Here is a 21,928-nt window from a genome sequence, read left to right as displayed (position 1 = left end):
AATAGAAATAGAAAGGAAAAGATGGCTTAATCCAATTTAATATATCAACAGTACAATAAATGTAAATGGACTATACTCTCCAAATCAAAGACAAAGACAGCCAAATAAGATTAAAATTCAAAATATTATATGCTGCATAAAAAAGACATACCTAAAACATAAGGACACAGAAAATTAGAAAGTCTAGTAATGGAAAAAAGATATATCAAGCAAATATTAGTTAAAAGAAGGCTGACATAATCATAGTAACACCAAACAAAACAGACTATAAACACAATACCAGAGATTTAAAAAGTTGCTCAATATTGGTAAGAAGTTCAGTTCACCAAGAAGATATAAAAAGTACAAACCTGTGTAAATACTAATAATATGGCTTCCAAATACATAAATTAAATAATTTTGGTGGATAAAAATATCAATACAGAAATTCAATTGCAAATCTTTGTACCAGTAACAATCAAAAACTGTGATTTTTAAAACATGTCAATAAAATAAATTATACAAGAAACAAAAATGAATTGTACTTTAGAAATAAATCCAACAAAATATATGTATGCTCTTTAGGGTTAAAATTATAAAGTTCTATTGAAACACATTTAAGATTCCTAAGTAGATAGATATTCCATATTCCTTGAGAGAGTCAGTAACATAACAATGTATGTTTTCCCACAATTAATCTATAAAGGATCCAATCCAAATCCCAACTGGATTTGTTATTGCTGTTGTTACTGTTAAAGTTACAAGTTGATTTTACAATTTATTTGGTAGAACAAAAGCCCCAAAATAGCCACCAAGTTGGGGAGGAGTCTTAAGCTAGTGGACTTGAAGACTTATCATTGAGCTATATAATTAAGACCCTGTGGTATAAGCAGATAAATAGACATGAACAGAATAGAAAGTCTAGAAACAAATCCATGCAAAATGGATTATAATGATTTATAACAGATCTGGAACTTTTTATGAGTGGGAAAAGGATGGGCTATTCAAAAAGGTGCTGGCATTTTAGTTATTCCTATTAAAAACTGTTATTAGATTTCCTGTATCATATCACACACACGCACACTCACATGCACACACACGCACACACAAATTAGTTATTGGTTGATTGAAAATCAATGTGAGAGACAAAAGCATAAAACATTTAAAAGGTAATACAAGAAAGTATCTTTACGACCCACAGTAAGAAATATTTCTTAAACAAGATACAAAAAGTATAGTCTACAAAGAAAAATATTTATAAATTGAGCTACATTAAAATTGAATAAGTCTGATGACTAAAATTTACCAAGGAGTAAAAAGATAAGCTCCAAGCTAAGAGAAAATATTTGTAATACACACATAACTGAAAAAGAACTTATATTGAGAATACACAAAGGACTTCTATGAATCAAGGTATAAAAGGCAAGCAACACAATATGAAAAGATGTGGACAGGCACTTTACAGAAGAAAAAAGCAATAGAATATATATAAATATACATATATATATTTACTAATAATCAGAGAAACAAAACTTAGCCACAATGTAATATTGTTTTATACCTATGAATAGAAAAACATTTAAGGTCAGACAACACAGGGCTGGCAAAATGTAGAGTAACAAAAACTCCCACATACTGCTGACAGGCAAATAGACTGATATAACTACTCTGGAAAACAGTCTGACATACCTAATAAATTTGAATGTGTGCCTACCCTGTGATTCAGCAACACCACTAATTAGTGTATACTTGGGAGAAACCGTTGCACATGCATACCAGAACGTGTGTATAAGCATGGTCACAGCAGCATTGCTCATAACTTCAAAATCTGAAATGGGTGTAATATCAATCAACAGTAGAACAGAAAAATAATTTGTTATACAGGCATACCTCGGAGATCCTGCGGGGTCAGTTCCAGAACACAGCAATAAAGCAAATATCGCAATAAAGTGAGTCACATGAATTTTTTGGTTTCCCAGTGCATTTAAAAGTTATGTGTGCACTATATCATAGTCTATTAAGTGTGCAATGGCATCGTGTCTAAAAAAACAATATACATACTGTAATTTTAAAATCTTATTGCTAAACATGTTAACCATCCTCAGATCCTTCAGCAAGTTGTAATCTTTTCGCAGTAGTAACATCAAAGATCACTGACCCCAGATCACCATAAAAAATAGAATAATAATGAAAAAGTTTGGAATAATATGAGAATCACCAAAATGTGACACAGAGACGTGAAGTGTGGAAAAATGACACCAATAGATTTGCTCAACACAGCGTTGTCACAAAACTTCCATTTATAAAAAAAACACAATGTCTGGGAAGGGCAGTAAAGCAAATTGCAATAAAATAAGGTATGCCTGTATTCATATAATGGAAAATTATTCAACAGTGAAAATAAATTAACTACAGCTACTTACATCAACATGGATAAATCTCGAAAACACAACATGGAAAAAATAACCAAGTCTTAGACAATTATATACAATTTGTTTTCATTCTATAAGTGTCATAAACAGATAAAACAATAATATGTTATTGATGTAGATAGAAAAACTATAAAGACAAGCAAGGGAAAGATGAACACCAAAACTTTGACCCTGTTACCTCTGGAAGAAGGAAGAGGTTGGGAGGAGAATGAAATCAAGGAGGATCTAATGAGAATTATATCAAAGCAATATTTTATTTCATGACCTGAATAATAGGTTCATGATGGCTTTTTATTTTTATTCTTTACACTGGACATAAATTTTTATGTAGTCTTTTGTGTGCATAATAAATTTCACAATAAAAAATATTTTTAAAGACGTAGGAGCTAAGAAGAGAAAACACATTTTGAGACTCACCCAATCAGATATTAAAAATGTTATAAAATTATAGACATTAAAACAGCATAGGAATAGGGTAGGAACAGATAAACCAAAAGAATAGTACAGATTACGTAGGAATAAAACAGAGCCTAGAAATTGTTTCCTATGTATGTGGGAACTTGTTATATGATGGAGGGGCATTGTAAATTTCTGGGGAAAGGATTCAATAATCAGAGGTGAGCAATAAATAGACAAAAAGAGTGGTTAGTTCCTACTCTAAATAACCTGTGTCTCATCCTGCAGAACTGGGAGAGGGAGTGGTGAAGTGCCCCAGCACTGAACTCCGGTGGCCGCATTCCAATCCCCCCTAGGTGGTACACCAGAAGGATGGCCTGGGCAGGTGCCCTGGCCTCTCTGTAACTCACCTCCACATCAGTAAAAAGGGGATGATACAATGATAGTGCTTGCCACGCAGCCTTGTGCAGATTAAGTAAAATAATCCATTTCAAGTGCTTAATGAAGTACCTGCCCTTGGACGGAAGCTAAATAAAAGGTTAGCTTCCAAAATTATTCAACTTCAAGTTCCTGAAATTAAAGATTTTGTGTGAGAAGGGGGCAAGAAGGGTTTTAAAAATCGTCATGTGTTACTTTTCTGTCTCAATTGACAGACTTTAACTTTGAACCGCTTGAGAGTAGCACGTATGCCAATTCAAGTCCATACCTGACACAGAACTTGCCATGTAATGGATGCTTAATAAATATATATTGTGTTGCATTGATTTAAATTAAGAAGGGAAGGGAAAGTAGCATTGTTAGAAAAAGGGAGTCAATGTGGGTGCTGGAAAATGCCACAGCTTTTCACTGCTGTGTGGGGAAAAATAAAGCAGTGTTTTAAAGGCCAAACTTAATGGATTCCCAAGGTTGTGCTACTGTGAAATTATACTACTGTGAAACAGGAATTAGAATCAGTCAATCCAAAATGTAAAATACCATGGAAGATAAGGTAATAAAACATGGTATACTTCAAATGAATAGTCCAATTAGCCAAACACCAGGGAGAGCTTGAATCAGAATATGTGACTTTACATGAGCAGAACAAGGAGCAGCTATTAACACCAATGAGTAAAATGGACCAAAAAAATAAGGAGAGCAGTACAATACTTGTGTGGTAATACGCCATCTCATAGCCAACTGCATCACTAAAGAAATAATCGAATGCATCAACATAATTCTTTTGTTAGATACTTAAGTATATATATATATCCATAATTAATCCATAATTAAAATAATCGAATCACTAGAAATCAAACCTGATGAAAAAACTATATATTGTCCACCTTCAAGAATAATATCTGTGCCAAATTAGCAAGTTTTATAGCAGAATAAGGTTCAGGAACTACTTGATTCTATATTATATTGGTTATCACTGATTTGAGGTTTCATCAAAATAAAATATAGAAGAAATACACAACTTAATTGGTATTATTGTTACCAAAAACACTTAAGAAAATATATTTTATTTTGAAATCTACATCAGAAACGCTTTCAGGTGACATTAAAAAGTTTCATAATTTTTCACATGAAAAAATGTGATATATTCTGTATAAAAATGTATGGCAAAATTTTCAAAATACTTTGTCTTCTTTTAGAAATATATAGCCAAGAGGTTTAAATGTCAGGGGAATTATGATGAGATACTTCTTTTGCCTCCAAAAAAGTATATTTTCAATTTCATGACCAAAGAAGTGAATTTGAGGGCTTCCCTGGTGGCGCAGTGGTTGAGAGTCCACCTGCCGATGCAGGGGACGCGGGTTCGTGCCCCAGTCCGGGAAGATCCCACATGCCGCAGAGCAACTGGGCCCTTGAGCCATGGCCGCTGAGCCTGCGCGTCCGGAGCCTGTGCTCCGCAACGGGAGAGGCCCCAACAGTGACAGGCCCGCGTACCGCAAAAAAAAAAAAAGTGAATTTGAAAAGCTCTGATCCTTTTTGCTTTTTCATTATCATTTCAGAAATGATTGACTGTATATCAAAACTGGATCTTCCAAGCTATTACATTTCACCATCTGGTTAACCTTGCCAGGAAAGCACTAGAAAACAAACCTCACACATTAGAATTTCATCCACTCTGCAGAGTTATCCTGATCATAAAGAGTTGCCCAAAACTGAGATGAATTATTATGGAGACTGGAAGAGGGCTACATTAACTGAATGTGATTGAATTCAGCTAGAACTGCACCTACGACAAACCCTAAGGTATAATACTGCTGGTACATGTGCAGAACAGAAGTGCTGGCTGTTCAGCTCATGTTCACCCAAACAGCATAATATTATATATCCAGACACAAGGACATTCAGAGTTTCTGAGTTTTTAACAATAGTTGTGCTTGATTCACAAGGACATCTCAATGTTCTATAAGACCTTTCATATATTTCTCCAATGTTTCTGGACCAAATCAGATCTGATGCAAAAATTATCATGATCCTAAATTATGACAAAATCATTGACCCATAAGTAACAGAAAAAACTCATGGAAATTGTAGAAGTGAACTGAGATTTAGGGCAAGAACCCAAAGGACTATGCAAACAACAGTCATAGGAAATATACAATCCAGACTGAGAATTTATAAAATGGTCCCAGAAGATGTTACTGGAATTAAGTGGAAGATAGTACCCACCATACCTATACCCTTTTCATCTTTGCCTGTATTACGTGAATGAAAGAAGTGGTCTTACAAGTGAAAGGTGGCACAAAGAAATTATTTGTGGTCTAAAATATGTGGGGGTAAAACACGAAGAAGGTAAGGTGCAAATGTGATAATAAATACTGACGATGTTTACTTTGGAGAATGTAGTTATCGTGGCTGTGGCTTCGACCTTTGGTAGTCCAGAAACTACCTTGTCATTTCCCTACACACAATATGAAATGAAGTTCGGTGCTCTGCCTACAAGAGTGCTCCATGTCACTCCTATTACAGCTTTGCGTTTTATTCCCACAGAATGCCAAGAACTTCCAAAACGCATTACCATGCAAATGTCTTGGGTGACTTTACCACACATTTATATTGCAAGGTAATCAATAAATTATTATTTCAATATTTATTGGAATCTCAGAATAAGAAAGAAGATAGATTATACAAATCCATCTTCTGTGATTAATGGACGTTCCAGCAGAAGGCATACACTGATGGAGTAGGTCAGTATGCAGACTATATTACTGAATATTTCAACCTGGGTTGTAAATATAGTATCTGTTTCTCTTAGGGACTGTCACACTGAGTGCAGTATAAAAGGCAATAAATTTCAACAGATTAATTAACTCTTTGGTTACTGGGGCTGTGTGTCACCTATCCTGGCACCTAATAAAAATTCCTTTAATGCCAAGCCATGAAGAAGGGCCTCTTTGGAAATGAGTTATTAACAGCATTTCGTGAATAGATGGAGAAATTGTAGCCAAGCCATTTAAGTGTCATAAAGTACGGCAAAGGCTGCTGGAGGCCTCTGAGGGACGCCAGGTAATACCATAACAATCAAATCTGAGATGGAAGAGGGATTGAGCTGTCCGCTCAGAATTTTTATATTGTCAAAGAGCAGCGAGGAAATAATGTGATCAAGAAGCGAATTAACCTTGTGTGTGAAAGAAAGGGGATGATCTGATGGAAAAGGCAGTAAAGTAAAAATCACTCCATAATGCCCACATCGCAGGCGAGTCATGAGGGGCTCCTAATGTCTGCAGGCTGTCAGAGAGCTGATCCAGACCTCTAAGCACCATAAACCCATTCCCTGCATTAGCCTGTAATTGGAATACATTTATTCATGCTTTTTTAGTTCTTCGGGGTCCCCGTGTTGTATACCCACCGAGCATTAATTCCCATAAATGTTCTATCTTTGCAGACTCCTGCAAGCCGCTAGACATTCTAGGGTGGGAATTAACATTCAGCAAGGGAGGAAGAAAGTGCTGTGCACGTAGTACAAGATTTGAATCCATCTCCCATTTTGTACTATGTTGTTTAATTTAGCACCTTGACTGCCTCCCCCCAAATATCCTTTGGATGCTTTTGATGAATGTCTAGTCATCATGTTTTGTCAAGTTTTATATTTCAAGGCAAGAGTTCCTACAAGAAGAAAATAATAAAGACTAACCAATTGATTTTAATGATGCTAGGATAACGATCTTTCAAAATGTAAATTTCACTTTTTTATTTGAGGTTGCATCTTAAAAATGATACTTTTCTATGCATAACCCCCATATCACGTAAAAATAATAAAATTTAAATCAATATTTTTTTCCTGATAACAGTACCTTTAGCCTAAATCACTTAGTAGAACCAAACCCAGCAAATACTATCAAGTAGGTGCCTAGCATACAGAGCATCTACCATAGACGAAGCACTGCTTTAAATGCTTTATGTACATTAACTAAGGTGACCTTGATGACAACTCTATGAGGTGGGTACTTTTACTACTATCTCCATTTTATAAAAATTAGGAAGGTGGAGCACAGAGAGGTTAAGTAAATTCCTCAAGGTCACACAGCTGATTTGAAACCACAGAAATCTGGCTCTAGCAGTCTGGATTTTTAGCCACTTTGCAAATTGTTTCTCCGAGAAATAGTTAATAGATCCAACATACTGCTTAAATTACTCTCCCTAAACAATGGATATTTTATTTGTACTCTAATAATTAAAGTTACATAGGAATGTGCATAAATGTGTGCACTGTTCTCGGGGATTTTACACCTTGGGCGGTCCCTCATTTCTCCTGTATTGTCAATCATCCTCTTCTTCTATGAGGGAAAGTTCCCATTAGCATAGAGATGTGCTCTGGTGTCTTCTGACTTTAGCCCCATCTCCTGATCCTACATCCCCTTATAGCTACCCTTACCGCCTCAGGGCCAAACTCCAAGGAGTTGTATTTGCATGCTGTCTCTAATCACTCAGGCCCCATGAATCCTTTGTCCTCTTATGAATCCACCTCCTTCCTCAGCATCCTGTGCTAAACCCAAAGGTCACTTATACATCCTCATTTAGTTCAACCTTTTGGCAAAAAGGACACAGTTAACCACTCCCTCCTTGAAATGTGCTGCCTTTGCGGCTTCCAGGATGCCATCTTCTGCCTGCCCTCCTCTCCCCTACTTACCCGGGTTTCCCTTCACTGGCTCCTCTTGCACCCAGATCTGAGATGTTGAGGTTCTTCAGATTTGGCTGTGGGCCTGCTGTCACCTCTCATCCACTCCCCTGTGCTCAAGTCATCAACTACATGGATTCAAAAACCATCTTTCTGCTGATGACGCTTACATTTTTATCTCTTTTTGCTCCAAATGTAAATAGCCAACTGCTCCCTGACGTCTCAGTGTGTATGTCTTAAAGACATCTCAGATTTAACATATACAGAATGGAACTCTTGATTTTCCCCACATGACCTAAAAAAGAAAAAACAAAAACAAAAAAAAAACAGTACCTTCCAGCTAGTGGCTTAAGCCAGAAATCGAGGTGTCATCCAAAGCCCCTGCCATCTCATCTGCCAGATACTGGTTTATGTGTGATATTTTATTCAGTTCTGGCCACCAACTGTGAGGGAGAGATATTCCTTATCTGTAGAAACACACACAGGAGGAAATGCCTCTCTCGTCCGGGTAATGACTGAAAACTGCTGCCACAATTTTGTGGTTCTGTGAGGGGACATCGCCGACCTGGTACAGAGGGCAGAACAGAAAGTGCCCAGCACCTGGGGATGTGACTGCACCACAGAACTGACCAAGCCCCACCTGTGCACTTCTTAGTAAGGGCGCCAATAAACTCTTCACTGTAAGATGCTTTTCACTGGGTCTTACGTTATTTGAAGCCAAAAGCAATCTGCCTGACACATCCCTTTCCTATCAGTTATCTGCACAACAAATTATCTCACACATCCCTTTTCTATCAGTTATCTGCACAACAAATTATCTCAAAACTTAGCGGTTCAGAACAGCAACAAATGTGGTATGTCTTAAAGTTTCTGGGGGTCACGAACTCCGAAGTGGATTAGCTGGGTGGTCCTGGTTTGGGGTCTCTCAGGAGGCGGTGGATACTATGTTGACTGCGGCTGAGTCAACTGGAGGCTTGACGGGGCAGGTGGACCCACTTCCAAAATGGCTCATTCTCATGGGTCCTTCACAGGCATAGCCTGGCGCTTGCTCGGGGGCAGGGGAGGGGGGGTCTCAGTTCCCTCCCACAAGGGATTCTCCACAGGCTCCTAGCTCATGACATGGCAGCTGACCTCTCTCCAAATGATCGATCCAAGGGAGAGCAAACCAAGTGGAAGCTATTTTTTTTTTTATGACCATGCCTCAGAAGTCACAGAGCATCACCTCTGCCACGTTCCATTCATTAGAAGAGAATCACGAAGTCCAGCCCAGATTTAAGGGACGGAAATTAGTCTCCATCTTAGGAAAAGATGCGCAGACATATTTTAAAACCATCACATGCATCTCTTCTCACTGCATTCTAATGCCAGTGATCTTTCAGCTTCTAGAATTTGAAGTCCTTTCCACCTCAGAGCTCTAGCACATATGACCACGATTACCTGGATCGTTCCTCCTTTGAATTTCTCTCCTTCAGGCTGGTCCTCCCTCAACACCTTTCTGAAGTTGCTTCCCCACCCCATCCATTTCTGTCTTGGCCCCTTGTTTCTTTCCTTCATCACAATTTATTGTTACTTGATTTTACTTTTTTGTTGGTCTCTATTCACCCCTTGGAAATACATTTCATCTTTTTTTTGTCCACGCAGCATGGGGGACCTTAGTTCCCTGACCAAGGATTAAACCCGTGCCCCCTGCAGTGGAAGCGCGAAGTCTTAACCACGGGACCGCCAGGGAAGTGGTCACCATTACATCCCCAGCATCTAACAAAGTCTGTCAGGTAGCAGGCACTCAAAAACAGAGCGAATGAATGAATGAGAAAAACTTGGGCATGCGTCCACAAAATGGTTTTGAACAGTGGCATCTGCACAACCATTCAGGGGAAGATATCTAAGATGAAAAGGAGCTCAGGAAGTTCGACATGCAGAGAGATATTAGAGCTATCTTTAGCTATAATAAAGCTAAAGATTCTATTCTTTTGAATATTCAAAGGACTATCCTTGGGAAAAAAGATTAAATTTCTTCTTTCTGATTCATGGAGTAGAATTAGAATGAATGGGTATAAACTATGGGAAAACAGAGTTTAGTTCCATAAAAGGAAGACTTTTCTAATGATTAGAGTTACCTAAAAAAAATGAAACCCATTGATCTGTAAGAGAGTAAGCTTCCTATCATTTAAACATATGCTCTAAGACCACCTGCCTTCAATGTCAGAGAAGAAATTCAGATATTGGCGACCGATTGGACCAGAGGACTCTAAGCTCCCTTTGTACATTCTAGGACTCTATAATATAAGCCTTAACAAAATATACATTAAAAACTTTCCTACTAAAAAAATTTTTGAGATGTAATAATGAGATAAACATCCATAAGAAAAGATTTCTCTCTACACTCTCATGCTCTTGGAGATTTTGATTACACAGAAAATGAAATTACAAAATTATTTTTTACGATTACAAAAGGAGTGTGTTTATTTTCAAAATCTAAATCCTGTCATATATTGATGAAATATTGATTTCAGAGCTAAAGAGGTTTTAATTGAATGTTTCACCATGAGGCATATTTTCTAATGTCCTTTGTTTCTGGAAATAATAAACTATGTTAGCTACAGTTTTTACTTCTGCATTTACTTAATCTTTTAAACATCACATAAGGGAAAAAATTATTCTTCAGAAAATAACATAAATGGCCTTCAAAATGTGAATGGGTAAACAAGCTGTGGTACATTCATACACTAGAATATGATTCAGCGATAAAAAGAAACGAGTTGTCAAGCCATGAAAAGATCTGAAGGAACTTTAAATGCATATTGCTAAAGAAAATAAGCCAATCTGAAACGGCTACATACTGTATGATTCCAACTATACAACTTCTGGAAAAAGTAAAACAATGAAGACAGTAGAAGACCAGTGGTTGCCAGGGGTTCGTGGGGGAGGGAGGGAAGGATGGATAGATAGGTAGGTGGAGCACAGGGGATCTTTAGGGCAGTGAAACTGCTATGTGAGGCGCTTTAAATGGTGGATACAGGATATGTCTTTATACATTTGTCCAAGTCCACAGACACCAAGAGTGAATCCTAATGCAAACTATGGACTTTAGTTAATGATAATGTATCCATATTGGTTCATCAATTGTAATAACTATACCACTCTAATGCAAATGTTAATATAGGGGAAACTGGGTGGGGCATATGGGAACTCTTTGTACATCTGCAAAAGTGGATAATAAGAGACTGTGATAATTTGGTGTAACCCATATGGTATTAAGCATTAAGGTATGTAAAGACAGAGAATGGGGAGGAGAATGAAACAATAATGAGGTTAAAACGTATATCCAAAATTTGAAGGACTATAGAATTTGTAAAAAAAAAACTGTAGAGGAGGATACAATCCAGCCTAGTGAAACCAAATGACTGAAGGTTCAGAAAGAGAAACACGATTAGGGAGTGTATTGCCACTAATAATGAGTATTATAAATATTCATGTAAGATAGCCTTAGCTGAGCTTATGATTTACTGAAATATTCAACACATATTTGCTTGGGTAAAACACTGTGATAATTAGACATCAACCCTGCTCTCAAGAAGCTTGCTGGAAACTGAGAATTACATGATTTCATAAAATAAAAAACAGAATAGGAAACTGATCTGGAACTATATTAAGATACCGCTAACATTGGCTGTCTTAGGAGAGGGGAAACTAAACCAAATGAGACCAGGGGTATGTGATCAACTTTTCATCACATATGCATCTGCAACTTCTGAATTTTTAACTATGTGGATATATTTCATAATCATAAAGAAGATTAAAACTTAAAGAAGACAGTAAAATTAAAATTATATAAATATTTAAATAAAGAATCCCGAAATACCAGAATAAAACATGTCTGGGGCATTTTCTCTGACCAGTAGTCTGAAGCATAGCCTATTAATTAAGCACAAAAGAAAAGGAAACAATTCAAGTTGAGTTCAATCCTCAAATTGCTGACTTTCTTCCAAGGTTCAGATCCAGATGAAGACCCACCCCTACATTTACATGAAAGTGGAGGACGAAAATAATCCTTTTGTTTGAGTCTCAAAATCACATTCCTATACTAAATATCACTACCTCTAAATTTGCATACCTTTAGATATTTCAACCATCCAGAACTACATTGTGCATGTATGTTCTCATTGGAGCTTTCAAGAAAATTTAAAAGTATGGCATCGCTGCCCATTTTAGCAATATCAGTAACTAATGTGCTCCAAGATCTAAAGAGATTAATACTCAGAAATCCATTTTTAAAGGTAAGACAAAATAACCTTCAGACTGTACTCTTTTGTGAACAGCCATAAAAAATGTTTCTTCCGTTGTTGAGGTTCATAATGTGATTGAATGACTCTGAAATATTCCAATTATTCTTAATAAGTCACAAACCAATGAATAACACACCTCAGATGTCCAAGGCAAACCCAGTCAATCTGGGAACTTGTAATCTGGTATAATCCCAATGGTAGCTTTGGCAATCATTCACTCAACTAAATTTATTACAGACCATTTGTATTAAATAACTGTACCAACTATCAAGTTACAAACAGAATTGAGTTATTCAAGATACTCTATTCCAACTCCCTCACATACAAATCTGTTCGTTCAGCTCATATGCGTTAAGTGCCCCCTATACAGAAAGTACTACATAAGACAGTAAAGGTAAACAGAAAACATGGTCACTGCCTTCCTAGAGCTCACAGACCAGTAAAAGGAGAGAGAGAGAGAGAAGCATGGAAACTGGAAAACACTGTGATTAGTGCTCTAATAGAAGCAAACAGAAGTGAGTATAAAAACTGTGGTAGCACACGAGATGGGATTGTTAACCTACTCAGCAAGGGGACAATGGTGAGGGCTCTTGGGAAGGATGCTACTTCTCAGTTATAGAGCGTGACAGTGGCAGAGCCTTGCTAGAATTCAGATCTCTGGATTTCCAGGCAGTATTCATTTTGCTACCCTTGTTCCCTAACAACTTGATCAAAGGTCATCAATACTGTAGCTATAGCACACAAGTACATGAGGGAGTAATTTAAGCAATGTTTTAAAGCCGTGTCTTGCTAACAATCACCTACTACACAGAGTGAAAACGGATCTTTTAAACAACTCTAACCTTGTACCAAAAGCATTTAACACTCACACACAGGTAGAGCATGATATATATGTGTGTGTACATGTAGTTTCACATAGAAGTTAATAAAAACACACAGCTAGTAAGAAGTGTTATTTCCAAACCACAAGTCCAATTCAGTCTATTTACAATCACTTTGGTACTGAAAGTTTGTTAACTAACCAGCTGTCAGACTGTATTGCTACAAAACCCTTTATCCCAGCAGGACACTTAAATTAGAAGCGAGGATGAATCTTTTCCATATTGGCATCTCTTATTCAACAGAATGTGTTTCAGAGGGATTACCTGGCTTAATGCAGCTAATTCAATACAAAACTGAGTTTGCTACTCAGACTGTCCAAATACCCTAGCCTCCTCAAATGTGTGCAAAGCAGTTAAAAGCTCTGATGTTATGTTTGGTAAGAATTAAGGTACTCCAGCACACCAAGTGTTAATTCCCAACGGGTAGCAAAAGACCAAATTTGGCAATGTAATAGATAACTCTCACTATTTCCGATAACTGGAAATTCTGTGTCAATCCACTGGCTTTTAAGGAATGACGACACTGTACTTCCGTCCCAGAACCAATAGCAATAATAATGGATAATAATCAGTGGGTATTACCCCCAAACCATTTTAATGAGAAGATGCAGCTTGCGTACAACTCTTGGTATTCTCAAAACTCTTTTGAATAATGACCTTTAATATAATATGAGAATGCCACTTTATTTTTTTAAATGGCTTTAAGATAATTTGAGTCTTATTTGCAGGGTAATGTGCACTACATCTCCCCAGAATCGGTGTTCTTCACCGAGGTTATATTCAGTAGCGTGCCCTTGGAAACAGAGCCTGTGTCTCATGTTTAAGTGCATGTGGTGTCAGCTATTCCCTGGTCCCTATATTGCCACACATGTGAATGGAATTTCTCCTGTTATCGCATAAGCCTGAAAAATACACTGTTTTTATTCCATTCTTCCTAGCAAACTTAAGACAAAAAATTAGGGGGGAAAGGTAAGGGAAAACACCATCTTCTACATGATAGCATGCCAAAGAGGAATAAATCAAAATGCTACAATTTTTCTCCAAGTAGTTGGTCCCCAGCCTTTTTCCCCTGATGAATCCAGTATACTATTGTTACAAGATGTTTTAAGTAATATTTCTCTTTCCATTTTAGTCCTATTGCAGATAATTTAAATGTCTAAGTGAATGAAAGCTAGCCATTCTACTTCAAAAAGAATTTACATTGCAGTTAAGACCTAAATCACATTAAAATAATCACACACAGTATAAACAGAGTAACAGAGCCTTTGTTCGAATTAGATAATCAAATAAATGGATATATATATATCCGAAGAAATGAGAAGCTTATTTTATGAAAGGCTGTTGTGATGAAATTAAACTAAAGGCAGCTGAATCATGGTCACATATTATAGAGTTGTAATGAAAACTGATTAAGAGAATTTCAGAGGTGGGGAGGGATTTGCTAAGAGGGTATTGGGGAAAGAGACTTTCTAAATCCAACAGTTCTATTAGCAATTTATGGACTTGATTATACCTTCAAACTGAACACTAACCCAGTAAGAACTCCAGTAGAAAGACTCTAAAATTTTGTGATATGGGGTAATCAGGGTGGCAACCATCAGCATAATAGACATGATCCAAAGAACCAGCAATTCATGGTAAACATAGCTGAGTAACACATTTGTCATAAGAAAAGACAAAATCTCATTCTTAAGACTAATTCAAAGAACAGAGAAAATCCTTCACATTAAACCACATCCTTGATTTATTGGTCATTGATTACAATATTTCAGTTTCAGGGCTTTAGCTTTTAAGCTGAAAGAAGTAATTTCCTTAAAACTTATATACAATATCTTAAAAGATTAAAGAAAACAGCCATATCATTTACCTATCCAGGTTTTATTTAACTGTATTTATTCAACTGTAGAAACTTCTCTAGAGTACAGAGAAAACAGAAATAGGTAAAAACATACCTTTCTGTCATGAATTGGTCCAATATTAGTTACAAAGAGAAATAGAACAGAACAAATTTCCTCCTGGTTCTTTAATTCTTTGTTTCTTTGAAATGCAAAAGTATAATGTATTTAGAAAGCAGTTTCTATGTCAAGTAATGAATATTATTTTACATATTAAGTATATCTATATATTATGCTATTAATTTCTTGGAAGAGTTTCATTATGCATTTTGCAAGCGATTTGAGATTTTTACCTACTTTCTAGTATTAAATATAACACATTGCCTCAACTGCAATTTTAACTAACCAAATATTAGAGTGACTTCCACAAATCAGGCTAATATTGTAATAAAAGCTTGCACCTTATCAGAAGTCAGTAAAAAAAAAATCTAAAAAACAAACAATAATGTATCTTATGGTCAAATGAAAGCTTCGATACTAACTATAAATTTTTAATTTATTTAATTGTATCAATGGATCAAAACTTATCATTTGCATAAAAGCATCTTGGGCAAAATTTCCTGACAGAGAATTCCTTTAATATTTCTCCCCTTAGAATAGGTAAAAGACTGATTTGCCAGGCACTAGGTTCTGCTAAGTGGTGACTGTTTTATTCCAAAGATGCAGAGTAGCCATCTAACCGCTGCTGCAAGGTTGTCTCCTAAGACATCAATGTGAGAGGTCCTGAAGATGTACAGTGTGGTGCCCTGGCTAAGGACACACCCAAAAGTATGTCTCTGGAGGGCCATTTCTATTGATTTCATTTGAAAATACAAGCAATCAATTTTATTGAGGAATTTAAGTTTAGCTTGCTTTAAAATAATATACTTGTAACTGTTAAATGGTCACAATCTATGTCCTGAAGACATATGAACAATAAGAACAAAACTCCACAAGAATAATGTTCACCTTTGGTAGGTCCTAAGCAGCAGACTTCTCATTGGAAACAATGCAAGCAGAAAGATCCTCTGCTGAAACATCTTTAAAGTATTGAATGGAAAACATCTATCATCCTAAAATTCAAAATCCAACAAAAATAACTTGCAAAAACAAAGGCGAACTACAAATTTCATCAAAAAAGCAAAAATTAACTCAAAATGGGATCACAGATCTAAATGTAGAACCTAAACTATGAAACTTCTCAAGGAAAACAGAAGAAAAATCTTTGTGACTTCGGGTTAGGCAAAGATTAATCAGATATGACACAAAAAGCATATCTACCAAAAAAATTATAAATTGAACCACATTAAAATTAAGAACTTCTACTCTATAAAAGACGCTGTAAAGAAAATGATAAAGGAAACCTCAACATGGAACCTCAACATATGTTCAGGAACATATTTCAAAATCTCATTTCTGATCAAAGGATTTGCATGTATATAGATATAGATATATATAACTGTAACTATATATAACTATATATATATATATAAAACTATATATATATATATATAAAACTCCCAAAATGAATAGTAAGAAAACAAGCAAACCAATTTTTTTAATGGGCAAAATATTTGAGCAGACACTTCACCAAGAAATACAGAAGATATACAGGATGATATAGGATGCCAATAAGCATATGAAAAGATGTTTGATATCACTAATCATTAGGAAATTGCAAATTAAAACCACAGTGAGATAATACTACACACCTACTAAAATGGCTAAAATTCAAAAGAGTGACCACACCAAGTGTTCGCAAGGATGGGGAGCAACCAGAATTCTTACGTGTTGCTGGTGGGAACATGAGATGGGACAACTACTTTGCAACAGTTTAGCAGTTTCTTAAAAATTTAAATAAACACCTACTATATGACCCAACCATTCCACTTCTAGGTATTTAACCAAGAGAAATGAAACCTCTGTCTACACAAAGACTTGTACATGAAGGCTCAAAAGCAGCTTGATGAATAACAGCCAAACCTGCAAACAACCCGAACAGTCCACGAACAAGTGGAATGATAAAGTGTACACTGCATGCAACTGAATATTACTTAGCAGTAAAAAGGAATTAACTATTGATAAACACAACAACATGGGTGGACAGCAAAATAATTAATCTCAGTGGGAAAAGGCAGACAAAAAAAGCATATAAGATAGGTTTCCACTTATTTAAAATTCTTAAAATTTCAGACTAATGGATAGTGATATAAAGCAAATTAATGGTTGCTTGCAGAAAGGGTAGCAGCAGGGTTGGGTCTGCGGGACAGAATATAAACGGACAGGAGGAACCTTTGGAGGTACTAGGTATGCTCATTACCTTGATTTTGGAGATGTTTGTATGTATCTACATACATCAAAACATCAAATTGTGCACCTTAAGAACATGCAGATTGTCAATTATTCTTCAATAAAGTTGTCAAAAAGTATACCATCAATCAAATTGGTCATGGTTCTGAATGCTCGTATTCTTGCTTTATAACTGTAAATTATTTTGACTTTATTTGTCCTTATTGATTTCATTGCTGTGTGTCTATTTTAACCCTACTGCATGCAGTAATGGATATTTTTGCAACAGTATGTTTAGGCTAAATTTTAAAAACAGTAACATGAGTCTATGCATGCACTGCAATTCCAATATTAATCATTCATATCCACAGTTAAATATTGATATGGGGGTTTTCTAGCTCTCATGGTGAGCCCTGAGTTGACAGCTAGCTGACCATGAAAGTTTAAAAAAAAAAAAAAGCCAGGAAAATCCCCCAGCCTTATAAGTACAATTGTCCCTTTCCCATTCAAGTGCCACAGCAACCACGAAGATGAATGATTCATCTTCATATTCAATCCACCACAGGTAGGAAGCGCCTTAGTAGCCCTGATGCCATAGCACACCAGGAGGTATCCCTGTCGCCACCTGACTGCTGAGCGACCCAGTTCCAGAGAACTGAGACGCTGCATTTGAGACTTTCTTCTTACACCAACCTTCGTAGCTTGGTTTTCCCCCAAAGCTTAACCTAAGACAACTACTTGTGTGCAGCCAGGTCATTTGGGAGGTGATCCTAGTAAGAAGCAGTAAGGGAATGGGGAGAAAGAGATAGAAGATGATACCAGAGTGTGTTATTGAAGTTGCTGCTGTGGGCAACCAGAACTCAGTTTCACCAGGACCTCTGAAGAAGCATGGAGAATGGTCTTACAAAACTATCTTGTTACAGGCTGAAAGACAAGAACCTTTACCCATTGGCTACTGTCTCCTGATTGAAAGCTGACCCAGGAGTGTTAACTCACCAACACTTCAAAGCTGTGCATGGTGTGAGCTGAGAGAGCTACTGCTGGCCTCGGGTAGGCAAAGTCAGAAGCGCCTCGGGGCAGAAAGCAGAGCAGCCTGGCAAAACGCAGAGGAGAGAAGCTGTCAGAGAGAAGAGTGGAAGCTTGCGTGAAACTGTCCCCCCAGTGAGTCAGAAACTAGAAAGGATGCTGAGCATATGAGTCAGGACACCAAAGGCTTTTGACACAACAGGACTATGAATTTCTTAGAAGTTATAACCAATTCATAGCTGCACATCTTTAATTTTGTTTGGCAACAAGGGTTATCACAGGGGGAAATGGGCAGCAATGTACCAGTCAGTATTGGTTAAATGCCTCCTCTATAACAAGTACTTCTCCAGATCATCTCTCATACAGCTCATATGTGACCTGTAAAAATATGTCACTGACTGTATTACTTCGCCAGGACTGCCACAACAAAATACCAGATTGGGTGGCTTAAACAACAGAATTTATTTCCTCACAATTCCAGAGGCTAGAAGTTCGAGACCAAGGTGTTGGCTGTGTCTTCACATGGTCTCCCCTCTGTACATGTCTGTATCCACATTTCCTCTTTTTATGGGGCCACAAATCAGATTGGATTAGAGTCCACCCTCGTTATTTCATTTTAACTTAATTACCTCTTTAATGAGCCTATCTTCAAATACAGTCACATCCTAAGGCACTGGAGGCTAGAACTCAACATATGAATTTTGTGGGAGACACAACATTGTCCATTACATTGACCTTTATATTAAAAAATATTTATAATATTTAATTAAAGTACTACTCACTTGATTTAATAAAAAGTTTACCCTGGATTCCTAAAGAGCAATTCCCATAATAAATAAACTCTTTGAGTATCAAAAGACAATAGTCATGCTAATCTTTATGATTAGGTTTATAAAAATTACTGATGACTAGTACCCACTTATATATTTATATATATAATTTATTTTATTTCTTGTTTTATATATATATGTATCTATGTAGTGGTTTAAAACATTATGGCTGGGCTTCCCTGGTGGCGCAGTGGTTGAGAGTCCGCCTGCCGATACAGGGGACACGGGTTCGTGCCCCAGTCCGGGAAGATCCCACATGCCGCAGAGCGGCTGGGCCCGTGAGCCATGGCCACTGAGCCTGCGCGTCCGGAGCCTGTGCTCCGCAAACGGGAGAAGCCACAACAGTGAGAGGCCCACATACCACAAAAAAAAAAAAAAAATTATGGCAAAGAATTAAATAAACATAACTTTATAATGAAGCACTGTCATAGCTGAAATTGGGATAGTTTTAGAAAGTGAAACTATTCGATTTTCTTCTTTCTTCATACATAATACCTTTGGACTTGCAACGGGAATTGCAGGGACATTTAATCCAGCTGGTTCTTTGTGCCCTATTATTTTCTTTGTCCTTCATGTATATGAGAAAACTTAAAATGCATGTGTCACTTATGCTTTATTTAAACATTTAATTCTCTGCTATTTTCGATATTTTCTTTTTCATGGTTTAAAACAAATTCCAACTATTCTCTAAATATATTTCCCGGTCAGTCTGGAATTGACAGTATCTGATGGATACAATCTAAGAAGGATGGGATTTGCTGGTAAAGAGGGAAAGATAAACTAGCCTTGATGAGGCAAAGTGAATTTTCAGAGATGTGCTATTAGCAGTTTCCTATTTTGGTTATACTTTTAGAGGTCAGCATCTAGAACTACTAGTGTCTCTTTACTTTGGTTGACTCTGCTCGAACTACCCTTCCCCCCCACTTTCCCCCTTTCCAAACAGCTCCCACCCACCCAGTGTGAATCCTCATCATCATTTAAATTCCATCGTCTAAAGGAAGCTTTCACAGACCACTCCAGGCAACATGTGACTTCTTCTGAATTTCCTTACTACTATCCTAACACTCATTTGGCACTTATTCATTCACCAAGTATTTACTGAGTGCTGACTGTGTACTGGAGCGCTCTGTTCTAGATGACGGCAGTACCGCTGTGAATAAATGAGACAAAAGTCCTGCTCTCATGGGACATTCCAGTAGAACCAAAGAGGTAAGGGAGACACAGACAACAAATGTGTGGAAAGTGATCATATAAAGCAGTGGGAGGACTGTGTGTGTGTGTGTGTGTGTGTGTGTGTGTGTGTGTGTGTGCGCGTGTGTGTGTAGGGTTAGCTCTCCTAGATGGACAGTCTGGGAAGAACTGTCAGGTCAAGTTACATTTGAGCAGCTACGGAGGAAAGTGACAGGGCACGTTCCGTGGGTACCTGGGAGGGCAGCGGTCCCCGCAGAAGGAACAGTAGGTCCTGAGTGTTCTGCTTGGTGTGCTTGGACAGGGTCTGATGAACTCTGAACAGCAGCTGTAGATGTGGTTTATCCAGACTGAGCTCTTTCTTAGAAGCCATGGTGAGGCTTTTGAATTGTAATCTGAGTAAAATGGTAAAGGGTTCTGAGCAGAGGAATGGTATGTACTGGCAGGTTCTAAAAGGATCATTCCAGCTGCTGAAAGGAATTGGAAAGTAGAGAAATAAAGGGGAAGTAGAAAGGCGGGCCAGAAGACTACCGTAATTATCCAGGTACAAGGAGATGATACCTTAGAACACCTCTTGTACTGTAAGTTGTTTTATGCTAACATTTACCTTTTCCTGTGTACCTGTAGCTCCTTGAGGGCAGAGAGCTTCTATTTCTAATTTATGGATTACGGGCATGACCCATGCTGTATAAATGCAGTAGCATTAAATCCACGTTATCCAGGCAACAGCATGGCATCATTGGAAGGCTACCATTTACTATTTCTTTAGGAAGTTTAAATTCTCTAAGCCGTAGTCAACATTTGAAAAATTCGACCTAACAAGGATTAAATGAAAATGCCCAACCAGACCCACCATTTACAATAGGAGATGCCTGGTGTGCTTCCAATTCATTCCTTTCCCAGGAATCCAAAGCATATGCTCTCAAAAAGCTTCCTTCCTTATAGTAATCTTTGTCTTCCATATCATTTTAGCGTTACCCCCAAATCAATTCATCACCGATCCCATCCCGGTTTGTACATCACTGCATCTCAGTGATTGTAGATGCAGCCCTAACTGTAGGGTAAATGTTTAGTTTGGGAGCTGGTAGAGCCGTGGGATTTACGTTCTGAGCAGTAAGTGGCACTGTCCAAACATTCATGAAAAGGACCGGGGATGCTGTAGCCACCAGCTGAATTATTACGTCAGAAGCAACCCAAGCGTTACTTGGGTTCACCTTCCCCGGAAAGCAGGTAAAACATAGAAGCAGAGAAAGGTACTGTGACTTTACCCCATCTCATTTGGATCAAGCAGAGGGAACCCCAACGGTGTCTATACTCGGGTTCAACGTTCTCCACTGGGCCTCCTCAAATTCCAGCGCACGGCCACTGGACGGGAAGGCGCCACCTGCGTGGGCGCCCACGGGGACCGGGGGACCGGGCCCTGCAACCTGGGGGGCTGCACAGGCTCGAGGAGCACGCTTCGGAAGATGAGACCACTCCACCCGACAGGCGCTCACCGCCCCGACGCGGCGTTTAGCGCGCGTAGTAGCTCACTCCCGGCACCGCAGGCCCACCTCATCGGCTCCGGTCCAGCGCCCCGGAGCTGAAGGCGCCTGCGCGAGACGTGACCGCGCCCCCTCCGCCAGAGACCGGAGGCC

At 37.9% G+C, this 21,928-nt stretch overlaps 1 long non-coding RNA gene across 6 annotated transcripts in view; it reads right to left on the bottom strand.

Moving 5' to 3' along the window:
• LOC141279684 (uncharacterized) overlaps positions 1–21,914 on the bottom strand; it is a 274,965-nt gene extending 253,051 nt beyond the window's left edge. For 4 of the 6 annotated variants that reach the window (XR_012334324.1, XR_012334321.1, XR_012334319.1 and 1 more), the window contains exons 1-2: positions 21,560–21,842; positions 18,244–18,340 (exon numbers count right to left, since the gene is read on the bottom strand). This is a non-coding gene — a long non-coding RNA (uncharacterized lncRNA). The other 2 variants (XR_012334322.1, XR_012334323.1) reach the window with 2 other exon arrangements.
• Positions 21,915–21,928: the final 14 nt, after the last annotated feature.

This window comes from Tursiops truncatus, chromosome 10 (genome assembly GCF_011762595.2).
Source record: "Tursiops truncatus isolate mTurTru1 chromosome 10, mTurTru1.mat.Y, whole genome shotgun sequence".
NCBI lineage: Eukaryota > Metazoa > Chordata > Mammalia > Artiodactyla > Delphinidae > Tursiops > Tursiops truncatus.
The sequence above is the reverse complement of the archived record's forward strand: the minus strand, read 5'-3'. Positions and strand labels throughout refer to the sequence as shown.